This window comes from Saimiri boliviensis, chromosome 1 (genome assembly GCF_048565385.1).
Source record: "Saimiri boliviensis isolate mSaiBol1 chromosome 1, mSaiBol1.pri, whole genome shotgun sequence".
NCBI classification, from domain to species: Eukaryota; Metazoa; Chordata; class Mammalia; order Primates; family Cebidae; genus Saimiri; species Saimiri boliviensis.
In genome coordinates, this window is record NC_133449.1 from 155,286,186 (window position 1) to 155,298,579 (window position 12,394).

Below are 12,394 nucleotides of genomic sequence, written 5' to 3' on the forward strand. Positions count from 1 at the left end.
CCAGGCCTCACCAGGGCGTCCATGCTGCTGTGGGACCCTGCCACTGTAGCAGCTCAGAGTCCTGGGGAGCTGGTGCTAGAGAGTGTGGTGGCTCAGCCACGCACACAAGAGGCCCCACTATCCCACTACAGGCAAGACAGACAGATGGTGGTCCTCACAGAGGACTCCATGCCACCGCTGTGTCTGCCACTTGGGAAAGTCTCTTCTCCTTTGGACTGCTCCTTTACTGCATGACCTCGCCTCTGCCCATTCTCCTTAACCTCCTCAATCCCTGCAGTGTTCCTAGTACCTGTATTTGCAGGGCCCTCCCCTCCATTCCTCTTGGTATGCTGCATCAAAGTGGTTAAGAGTGAGGGTTCCTATACCTGATTACCTGAGTCTGTGTAATCTTGGGCAAAGCACTTCACCTCTCTGTGCCTCGACATCCTCATTTCTAAAATGAGGAAAATTAAGAGGCCCTATCTCACAAGATTAAATGAGATAGTACATGTAAAGGATGCTAGCCTTGTGGGAAGCCCTTACTAAATAGTAGCTATCATCTTTATTATTATTATTATTATTTGAGACAGTCTCCCTCTGTTGCCCAGGCTGGAGTGCAGTGGCGTGACCTCAGCTCACTGCAACCTCCACCTCCTGGGTTCAAGTGATTGTCCTGCCTCAGCCTCCCAAGTAGCTGGGATTATAGGCATGTGCCAACATACCTGACTAATTTTTGTTTGCCTGTTTGTTTAGTAGAGACAGGGTTTTACCATGTTGGCTAGGCTGGTTTCGAACTCCTGATCTCAGGTGATCTGTTCGTCTAGACCTCCCAAAGTGCTAAGATTACAGGTGTGAGCCGCCACACCCAGCCTATTAGCTATCATTATTGCTATTCTTCTTCTTCTTCTTCTTTTTTTTCGAGACAGGGTCTTGCTCTGTCGCTCAGGCTGGAGTGCAGTGGTGCAATCAGTAATCACTGCAGCCTCAACTTCCTGGGCTCAAGGGATTCTCCCACCTCAGCCTCCCAAGTAGCTGGGACTACTGGCAAGTGCCACCAAGCCCAGCTAATTTTTTTTCTTTTTTTTTTTTAGATGGAGTTTTGCTCTTGTTGCCAGACTGGAGTGTAGTGACGCAATCTTGGTTCACCACAGCCCCCAATTCCCAGGTTCAAGCAATTCTCCAGCCTCAGCCTCCCAAGTAGCTGGGATTAAAGGCATGTGCCACCATGCCTGGCTAATTTTCTGTATTTTTAGTAGAGATGGGGTTTCTCCATGTTGGTCAGGCTGGGTGATATACCTGTTTCAGCCTCCCAAAGTCCTGGGATCACAGGCGTGAGCCAACATGCCTGGCCAATTTTTTTTTTTTTTTTTTTGGTAGAGGTGAGGTCTTGCTATATTGCTCAGGTTGATCTTGAACTCCTGGGCTCAAGTGATCCTCCTGCCTTGACTACCCAAAGTGCTGGGTTTACAGGCATGCCCCACCACACCAGGCTATTTCTATTATTTCTGATTAACAATAAAAGGAAAATGAGCTCTTACTAATTGCCAGGCAATGTGCTAAACTCTGGACGATTGATCCTTTTCTCATTTGATCCCTTCAACAACTCTGTGAGGAAAGTGCTATTATTAGCCCCATAGCTGGGAAGAGGAAGCTCAGGTACAATGGTGTTAAGTAACTTACCCAGGGTGACAGAGCCGAGAAGCAGCAGCTCTGGATGTGAACCGAAGTACTGCGCTGCGCAGACTCACTACCTGCTCCTCTCCACTGAAAGCAGATTTCACCATAGGAAGAAGGAGCTTCTCTCCAGCTGGTTGTCCTGAACAGATTTGAGAGACCTATAAGAAGATGGTGTTGAGGGGACAGAACCCCCATACCCACAACTAGGGCAGAAGGAGGGGCTTGGGCTCAAAGGAATTGAAGTGTTTTGCTTTTTCAGCTATTGACGAAACCACTTAGCACGGCAGACTGTATGTAGTCTCATGGATGGCCTCCAAAAGGTATCATCAAGTTTTTTGTTTCTTTGTTTTGAGACAGAGTCCCACTCCATCACCCAGGCTGGAGTGCAGTGGCTTGATCTCGGCCCACTGTAATCTCCGCTTCCCTGGTTCAAGGGATTCTCCTGCCTCAGCCTACCTAGTAGCTAAGATTACAGGTACGTGCCACCACACCTAGCTAACTTTTTTTATTTTTGGTAGAGACAAGGTTTTGCCATGTTGACCAGGCTGGTCTCGAACCCTGATTTCAAGTGATCCACCCACCTCAGCCCTCCAAAGAGCTGGGATTACAGGCACAAGTTGCCATGCCTGGTCTTTTGTTTGTTTGTTTTTGAGACAGGATCTCACTCTGTTACCCAGGCTGGAGTACAGTGGCACAATCTCAGCTCACTGCAGCCGTGACCTCCTGGGTTCAAACCATCTCCCACCTCAGCCTCCTGAGTAGCTGGGACTACAGGGCATGTGCCACCATGCCCAGCTAATTTTTGTATTTTTGTAGAGATGAAGTTTCACCATGTTGCCCAGGCTGGTCTGGAACTCTTAGGCTCAAGCAATCTGCCTTCCTCAGCCTCTGAAAGTGCTGGGATTACTGGTGTGCACCATCACCTCTGGCCTTGCCAAGTTTTCACTAGTGCATAAAATTTATTTTTGCTACAATCCAGGGTATATATTGTTCTAGTCCTTTTTGTTTGAATTGGACTGTCAGAACGGTACAAAAAGGCATTCACTTGCTACAAGTCGGAGGTTAGATGGGAGGTCTATTGTGGAACTGATGCAGGAGAAAGGCGGTGTGTTTATCAGGACCTGTGAGAACTTGTCCAAGTGAGTACATGTGGGAGAACGGTTTGTGCAGAAGGGTTAGTTCTTCCAACCCATATGCCAAAGGGGACAAAGGAGACCATGTGATAATGTATTTCTTTTTTAAAAGATATTCAAGGCAGTATTTTTCTTTATACTGTGATAATGTGGTTGTGTTAGTTATCTATTGCTGTGTAGCAAGTTACCCTGAAGCTTAGTGGCTCAAAACAATACATATGGGCCGGGTGCAGTGGCCCACGCCTGTAATCCCAGCACTTTGGGAGGCCGAGGCGGGTGGATCACAAGGTCAAGAGATCGAGACCATCCTGGTCAACATGGTGAAACCCCGTCTCTACTAAAAATACAAAAAATTAGCTGGGCATGGTGGCGCGTGCCTGTAATCCCAGCTACTCAGGAGGCTGAGGCAGGAGAATTGCCTGAACCCGGGAGGCCGAGGTTGCGGTGAGCCGAGATCACGCCATTGCACTCCAGCCTGGGTAACAAGAGTGAAACTCCGTCTCAAAAACAAAAAAACAAACAAACAAACAAACAAAAACAATACATATGTATTACCTCACAGTTTCGGTGGATCTGGATTTCAGGAGTGATTTAGCTTGGAGCTGCTGGCACAGGGTCACTCATGAAGTTGTAACCAAGATGTCAGCCAGGTCTGCAGTCATCTGAAGACTCGACTGGGGCTGGAGGATCTGCTTCCAAGATGGTGCACCAACAGGACTATTGGTAGCAGGCCTCAATTCTTCACCATCTGGACTTTCCTGTTGGGCTTCTTGAATGTCCTTACATCATGGGGGTAAGCTTCCTCCAGAGCAAGGGAGGACAAGACGGAGGCCATATTGTGTTTTATGCCTAGCTTCAGAAGTTACACACCATTGTTCCTGAATATCCTGTTGGTTACATAGGTCAGCCCTGCTCATTGTGGGAGAGGACCACACATGCATGTGAATACCAAGAGGTGAAGATCATGAGGCCATCTTGGAGGCTGGCTATCACAGGGCTCATCACTGCTGCCTTGTTTACTATCATAAAAGTAAGTGGGCTGCACGCACCCAGAGTTGAGAGCTGCTCACCAGTTTTATTTACCTGGACCTGTCTGTGGTGTTCCCTTGGAGGCATGACTTTACATGTCATATAACCCCGGATGGGCTGAGTGTGGTGGATCATGCCTGTAATCCTAATACTTTGGGAGGTGAAGGCAGGTAGATCACCTGAGCTCAGGAGTTCAAGACCAGCCTTGGCAACATGGTGAAACCCAATCTCTACAAAAAAAATACAAAAATTAGCTGGCGCGGTGGTGTGCCCCTGTAGTCCCAGCTACTCAGGAGGCTGAGGCAGGAGAATTGCTTGAACCTGGGAGGCAGAGGTTGCAGTGAGCCAAGATGGTGCCACTACACTGTAGCCTAGGCAACGGGAGTGAAACCCTCTCTCAAAAAAAAAAAAAAAAAAAAAAAAAAAATAGGGCCGGGTGTGTTGTCTCGTGCCTGTACTCCCAGCACTTTGGGAGGCCGAGGCAGGCAGATCATGAGGTCAGGAGTTCGAGACCAGCGTGACCAACATGGTGAAACCCAAGTCTACTAAAAACACAAAAACATTAGCTGGGCGTAGTGGCGGGCACCTGTAATCCCAACTACTTGGGAAGCTGAGGCAGGAGAATTGCTTGAACCTGGGAGGCAGAGTTTGCAGGGAGCTGAGATCATGCCACTGCACTCCAGTCTGGGTGACAGAGCATGACTCTGTCTCAAAAAAATAAAAGAAAACAGACAAAAATTAGCTGGGCATGGTGGTGCATGCCAGTAATACCAGCTACTCAGGAGGCTGAGGCAGGAGATTTGCTTGAACCCAGGAGGTGGAGGTTGCAGTGAGCTGAGTTCGCACCACTGCACTCCAGCATGGGAGACAGAGTGAGATTCTGTCTCAAAAAAAAAAAAAAAAAAAGACAAGTGACCCAGGATGACTCCATCAGAAACAAAGCCCTACAATCCTATGATAATGAAAATTTATTACCTGTGCCAGGTACCAGCAGGGCACAATGGTTAAGAGAGTGAATTTTGCAATCAGACAAAACTGGATTCTTTTTTTTTTTTTGAGATGGAGTTTCGCTCTTGTTACCCAGGCTGGAGTGCAATGGCGCGATCTCGGCTCACCGCAACCTCCGCCTCCTGGGTTCAGGCAATTCTCCTGCCTCAGCCTCCTGAGTAGCTGGGATTACAGGCACGCGCCACCATGCCCAGCTAATTTTTTGTATTTTTAGTAGAGACGGGGTTTCACTATGTTGACCGGGATGGTCTCGATCTCTTGACCTCGTGATCCACCCGCCTCAGCCTCCCAAAGTGCTGGGATTACAGGCTTGAGCCACCGCGCCTGGCCACCAAAACTGGATTCAAACTTTAAGTCTTCTATTGGTGACTTGGGGACTTTGGGCATCTGGCTTAACCATTCTGAGCCTCAGTATTTATTCTTGTGTGTAAAATGCATTAGTATCAACTTCACAAGGTGATAGGGGAGATAGATTACAAGATGGCAGAGCTATGATCATGGAAGTCAGGTTCTCAGCCAACGTTGACCCATAGATTTATTATTAATAATGACAACAATAAAGTAATAGCTCACATTTATTCTGTTTTTGCCAGTCTCTGAAGTTTGGAGCAGTTAAGAGCCTTGCCCAAGACACAGAGCTAGGAGAGCTGGGACTCAGTTCCGGGTCTGTTTCCAAAGCTAACCTGTTTGATAACTTGCTCTTTTCACTTAACGATGGTCTATCATGACCTACATATTACATTGTTCTCTACCTTCTTCCTTTCTGCCCTCCTCTTTTAGCTGTGTGACAGTACATGGACGTACCAAAATTAGTTAACTGTTCCTCTATTGTTGGATTCTTGGTTTCTAATTGACGACAAGGTTTCAGTGAGCATCTTTGCAACTAGAGCCACAGTGTGCGGGAGGTTATGCTAGGCACTTGACGTATGAACTTCATTTAATCCTCCACCAGACCAAGGACATTCAGCTGGGAAATGACTTAACCTCTAACTTGTCTAACATAGAATGCCTTTTTTTTTTTTTTTTTTTTTTTTTTGAGACGGAGTTTCACTCTTGTTACCCAGGCTGGAGTGCAATGGCATGATCTCGGCTCACCGCAACCTCCGCCTGCTGGGTTCTAAGCAATTCTCCTGCCTCAGCCTCCTGAGTAGCTGGGATTGCAGGCACGCACCACCATGCCCAGCTAATTTTTTGTATTTTTAGTAGAGACGGGGTTTCACCATGTTGACCAGGATGGTCTCGATCTCTCGACCTCGTGATCCACCTGCCTCGGCCTCCCAAAGTGCTGGGATTATAGGCTTGAGCCACCGCGCCCGGCAGAATGCCTTTTAAGGACTAAGAATCCACTGCCTTCTCAATCCTGAAGTTTTTCATTCCAGTCGGGCCACCAAGGAATATATTTCTTTCTTCCGCAGCAGGTTTACCTGAGAAAGCAGGGAAGTGGGATTGATGTCTTCAAACTCAGGCTTAATAAAATGATGGGCATTGGTAGGTTTTCACCAGGTTCATGGCAGCTTTGACTCACCAGACGTGACCCTGTATCAGTCAGGATGGGCTGGGTTGTGCTGCAGTAACAACCACCAAGAGAGTGGCTTAAAACATGGCCAGGTCTGGTGGCTCACGCCTATAATCCCAACACTTTTGGAGGCAGAGGTCGGTGGATCGTCTGAGGTGAGGAGTTCGAGACCAGCCTGATCAACGTGGTGAAACACTGTCTCTTCTAAAAATACGAAAGTAGCTGGGCGTGGTGGCCCACACTTATAATCCCAGCTACTTGGGAGGCTAAGGCAGGAGAATCCCTTGAACCTGGGAGGTGGAGGTTGCAGTGAGCCAAGATGGTGCCATTGCACTGCAGCCTGGGCAACAAGAGCAAAACTCTGTCTCAAGACAAAACAAAACCAAAAAAAACCATGCATTGTGGGACTGTCGTGGGCTCTGTTTTGTGCTCTCCTTACTCCAGGTCCCAAGTTGATAGAGCAGCCACCAAGTTGAACATTGCCAATTGTCATTCCTGGAGCCAAGAAAGAATGTAGTAAATTGCATGTTGCTCTTAGAGCGTCCACCTGGAAGTCACACATGTTATTTCCTCTGATTTTTTTTTCATTTATTTATTTATTTTAGAGACCTGGTCTTGCTATGTTGCCCAAGCTGGAGTGCAGTGACTATTCACAGGTGCGATCCCACTACTGATCAGCATGGAAGTTTTTACTTGCTCCGTTTCTGACCTGGGCTGGTTCACCTCTCCTTAGGCAACCTGGTGGTCCCCCATTCCCGGGAGGTCACCATATTGATGCCCAACTTAGTGCAGACACCTGATCGGCATAGCGCACTATAGCCCAGAACACCTGGGCCCAAGCGATCCTCCCACCTCAGCTTCCTGAGTAGCTGGGACTACAGGTACAAACCACTGCACCCAGCTGATTTTTTTTTTTTGACAAAGCACATCACAGAGCCACACTTAACTCTGAAGAGACAGGAAAGTTCATCCTACCACGTACTCAGAGTAGGGAGAACTGGAATATTTGATGAACAATGCTAATGACCACCAGAAGCGTTGTCATTTGCTAATGATTTAGAAAAAAGTGTCCACCTTTTTTTTTGTGTGAGACAGTGTCTAGTTTTCTTGCCAGGTCACCAGGCTGGAGTGTAATGGCACGATCTTAGCTTACTGCAACCTCTGCCTCCTGGGTTCAAGCGATTCTCCTGCCTCAGCCTCCTAAGTAGCTCGGACTACAGGCATGCACCGTCATGTCCAGCTAATTTTTGTATTTTTAGTAGAGACAGGGTTTCACCATGTTGGTCAGGATGGTCTCGATCTCCTGACCTCATGATCACCTAGCTTGGCCTCCCAAAGTGCTGGGATTATAGGCATGAACCACCATGCCTGTACAAGAGCCCACTACTTCTTTTTTTTTTTTTGTGAGACGGAGTTTCGCTCTTGTTACCCAGGCTGGAGTGCAATGGCACGATCTCGGCTCACCACAACCTCCGCCCCCTGGGTTCAGGCAATTCTCCTGCCTCAGCCTCCTGAGTAGCTGGGATTACAGGCATGCGCCACCATGCCCAGCTAACTTTTTGTATTTTTAGTAGAGACGGGGTTTCACTATGTTGACCAGGATGGTCTCGATCTCTTGACCTTGTGATCCGCCCGCCTCGGCCTCCCAAAGTGCTGGGATTACAGGCTTGAGCCACCGCGCCCGGCGCCAAAAGCCCACTACTTCTAATCACATCTTGGAACATTTAAGTCCAGGCCAGATGTGGCTTAACATTCTGACCTGGAGGAAAGACTCTTGCATCTAAAACCCCTCTTGCCCACATCCTGAAGCCCAACTGGCCCTGAATCATGGAACCCCAGGAGATGAGAAGAACAGAGGAGTGTGGGGCCAGGAAGATGGCTGGTGGATTCCACCAGTGACCGTGGGCAGAGCTCTGAATTCTGAATTGTATTAGCCCACAAAGTAACGATGCATCTGTGCCATGAGATAGTGAAAAGACAATCTGACTCCTGTGTGACCTTGGACAAGTCATCTGGAAAGGTCCTAAATGCATCTCAAAGGTGAATGGATATACCAGACAGAATATGAACTGCTAAAGAGAAATGATCCAGAATTTATATTTATAAAGATACACCTCAAAAACATGTTGAAAGAAAAAGAAACAAGGGGCAAATATGAACAGTTTGATACCACGTGTGCAATTTTACATGCACTGAACAATAGTACTCATATTGTTCTTTGATTGCATATGCTACATATGATAGTCAGTGTGGAGCCTTTAGCGGGAGAATCAAGGAGGAGATGGGACAGAGAGTGGGGGACAAAGTGGGCTTCAACTCTGTTTGTAACCAAAAAATATAACGTAAGTTTCAGCAGATATAATAAACCTTTTTTTTTTTTTTGAGACAGGATCTTACTCTGTTACCCAGGCTGGAATGCAGTGGCACAATCTCAGCTCACTGCAAACTCCATTTCCTAGGTTCAAGTGATTCTCCTGTCTTAGCTTCCCAAGTAGCTGGAATTACAGGCCTGCACCACCATGCCCAGCTAAATTTTTGTATTTTTAGTAGAGATAGGGTTTCACCATGTTGGCCAGGCTGGTCTCCAACTCCTGACCTTAGGTGATTCACCCGCCTCGGCCTCCCATATATAATAAACTTTTAACAATTGTCAATTCTGAGTAGTGTGATTTGGATGTATGCAGTATTATTTTGTATTTTTTATATTTTTGTAATGAAAACAGTGAAATCTCACTTGAAGTCCCTAGGTCTCAGTTTCCCCATCTCTGCAGTAGGTGGTTGGTTCTATCAGGCAGAATCCTATGGATAAAAATAAGAAATAGTCTAGGCATAGTGGCTGATGCCTGTAATCTCAGCATTTTAGGAGGCAAAGGTGGGCAGATCACCTGAGGGCCGGAGTTCAAGACCAGCCTGGCCAACATGGTGAAACCCCCATCTCTACTAAAAAGACAAAATTAGCCGGGCATGGGGGCACACGCCTGTAATCCCAGCTACTCAAAAGACTGAGGCAGGAGAGTCGCTTGAACCCAGGAGGCAGAGGTTGCAGTCAGACCAGATAGTACCACTGCACTCCAGCCTCGGCAACAGAGTGAGACTCTGTCTCAAAAATAATAATAATTAAGTAAATAGAACAGGCACAGTGGCTCACACCTGTAATTTGAGCACTTTGGGAGGCTGAAATGGGCAGATCACTTGAGGTCAGGAGTTTGAGACCAGCCTGACCAACATGGTGAAACTTCATCTCTACTGAAAATACAAAAAAACAAGCCAGATATGGTGGTGTATGCCTGTAATCCCAGCTACTCGGGAGGCTGAGGCACAAGAATCACTTGAACCCAGGAGGCAGAGGTTGTGGTGAGCCAACATGGTGGCACTACACTATAGCTTGGGTGACAGAGCAAGGCCATGCCTCAAAAAAAAAAAAAATATATATATATATATATAATATAATAAATAAAATGAGGTGGTTGGACAAGTATGGTAGGTTGTTATTGGACAACAAGACTTCAGAGACCAATGAAATTTCAGGGAAAAAAGAAATTGGGAACTGATATAGAGAAGTCTGTCTCATCTTATCTTACCTTATTTTATTATTTATTTATGTATTTATTTTTGAGATGGAGTCTTGCTCTTGTTGCCCAGGCTGGAGTGCAATGGCGCAATCTTGGCTCACTGCAATCTCCGTCTCCTGGGTTGAAGTGATTCCTCTGCCTCAGCCTCCTGAGTAGCTGGGATTACAAGCATGCACCACCATGCCTGGCCAATTTTTATATTTTTAGTAGAGACGGGGTTTTTCCATGTTGGTCAGGTTGCTCTCGAACTCTCAACCTCAGGTGATCTGCCTGCCTCGGCCTCCCAAAGTGCTGGGATTACAGGTATGAGCCACCACTCCTGGCCATTTTATTTTATTTTATTCTATTTTATTTTTTGAGATGGAGTCTCACTCTGTTGCCCAGGCTGGAATGCAGTGGCACAGTCTCGGCTCACTGCAACCTCCGCCTTATGGGTTTAAGTGATTCTCCCACCTCAGCCTCCCCAGTAGCTGGGACTACAGGTGTGCACCACCATGCCCAGCTCTTTTTTTTTTTTTTTTTTTTTTTTTTGAGATGGACTCTCTCTCTGTCACCCAGGATGGAGTGTAATGGTGCAATCTCGGCTCACTGCAACCTCTGACTCCCGGGTTCAAGCAATTCTCCTGCCTCAGCCTCCCAAGTAACTGAGATTACAGGCATGCACCACCACACCTAGCTAACTTTTTTTTTTTTTTTTTTTGTATTTTAGTAGAGACAGGGTTTCACTGTGTTGCCCAGGCTGGTCTCGAACTCCTGACTTCAGGTGATCTGCTTGCCTCACCCTCTCAAAGTGCTGGGATTACAGGCATGAGCCACCAAACCCGGCCAACTGTGCCTGGTTTTATTTATTTTTATTTTTGTTGAGACAGAGTCTTGCTTTGTCACTCAGTTGGAGGGCAGTGGCACAATCTCGGCTCACTGCTACCTCCACCTCCCAGGTTCAGGCAATTCTCCTGCCTCAGCCTCTTGGGTAGCTGGGATTATAGGCATGAGTCACCACACCGGGCCATTTTTTTGTATTTTTTAGTAGAGACAGGGTTTCACCACATTGGCCAGGCTGGTCTCGAACTCCTGACCTTGTGATCTGCCTGCCTCGGCCTCCCAGAGTGCTGGGATTATAGGCATGAGCCACTGTACTTGGCCCTGTGCCTGGTTTTAATAATAAATACTTATCAGGCACTTACTATGTGCTAAGCCTTGTGCTAAATGGTCTCTTTCCACTTAATTCTCACTACAGCCTTGTGAAGTAGAAACTGTCACTCTTCTCTTTCACAGATGTGGAAGCCGAGGTTCGGAAAGGTGAAGCAACTTGCCTGAAGTCACACATATCCCGGAATCCGACACCCAGAGAGGTTGCATAAACTGTGTCTCTTCCCACTTCACTTGCTGAGTGCTTTGCTCTCTGTCCATCCATCCTGTACCCCTGAGAACCAATGGGTGGCCTACCCAGATTTGAGGTTCCGCTGAAGATCAGGTGACAGAGGAAACCCTGGCTTATGTTCCACTGACATGTGGTCAGGAACCCTTAGCAGAAAAATCTCTGAGAGGTGATTCTGTGGCTTAGTGATGTGGGCAGAAACTGTTCTCCTCCTCATCAGCCAAGACTGTCTTTTCTTGTCCTCCTTCCCTCCCTCTCTCATTACCCCCTGGGGCATTGGTCTGGGACATCAGCCCCACACAGGAACTCCTGGGAGAGCTCAGGTCAGCCAACTTATGTGCCATAGTGCCTTTAGCTGTGGTCCCCAACTCCTAACTCCCAGAAACCAAGCAGCAGCATCCTTCATTTGTACATCACAGGCTCATTCATTTAGCATCTTTGGACTGAAGGCCTGCCATATGTCAGGTGCCATGATGAGTGCCTAGAAAGAGACAAGAAGGGTTGGGGGCAGTGGCTCATGCCCGTAATCCCAGAACTTTGGGAGGCCGAGGTGGGCAGATCACAAGGTCAGGAGTTCGAGACAAGCCTGACCAACATGGTGAAACCCCATCTCTACTAAAAATACAAAAGTAGCTGGGTGTGGTGGCGCACACCTGTAAGCCCAGCTACTTGGGAGACTGAAGCAGGAAAATTGCTTAAACCTGGGAGGTGGAGATTGCAGTGAGTCAAGATCATGCCATTGCACTCCAGCCTGGGCAACAAGAGTGAAACTCTGTCTCAAAAAAAAAAAATAATAATTATGGATTCTAGGATTTTCTTTTTTAAGACAGCCTTGAATTCTCATGGTCAAGGGTGCAGCCCTGTGCCATCCAATCTATCACCAAGCCCTGTACCCTCTCTGACCACTGCTCGCAATCCCAGCCATTGCCCTGTCCAATCTGCCACCCTCTCTCACCTGAATTTTCGTCAGCAGTCCCCTGACTGGTCTCCCTGCCTCATCATGGTGCAGCCTTCATGCAGTGGCCTGAGCAGTCTTTTAAAAATATGTGAGACCATGTTGTCCTGCCTATGCCAGAGTCTTCAGTAGCTCTTTTACCCTAGC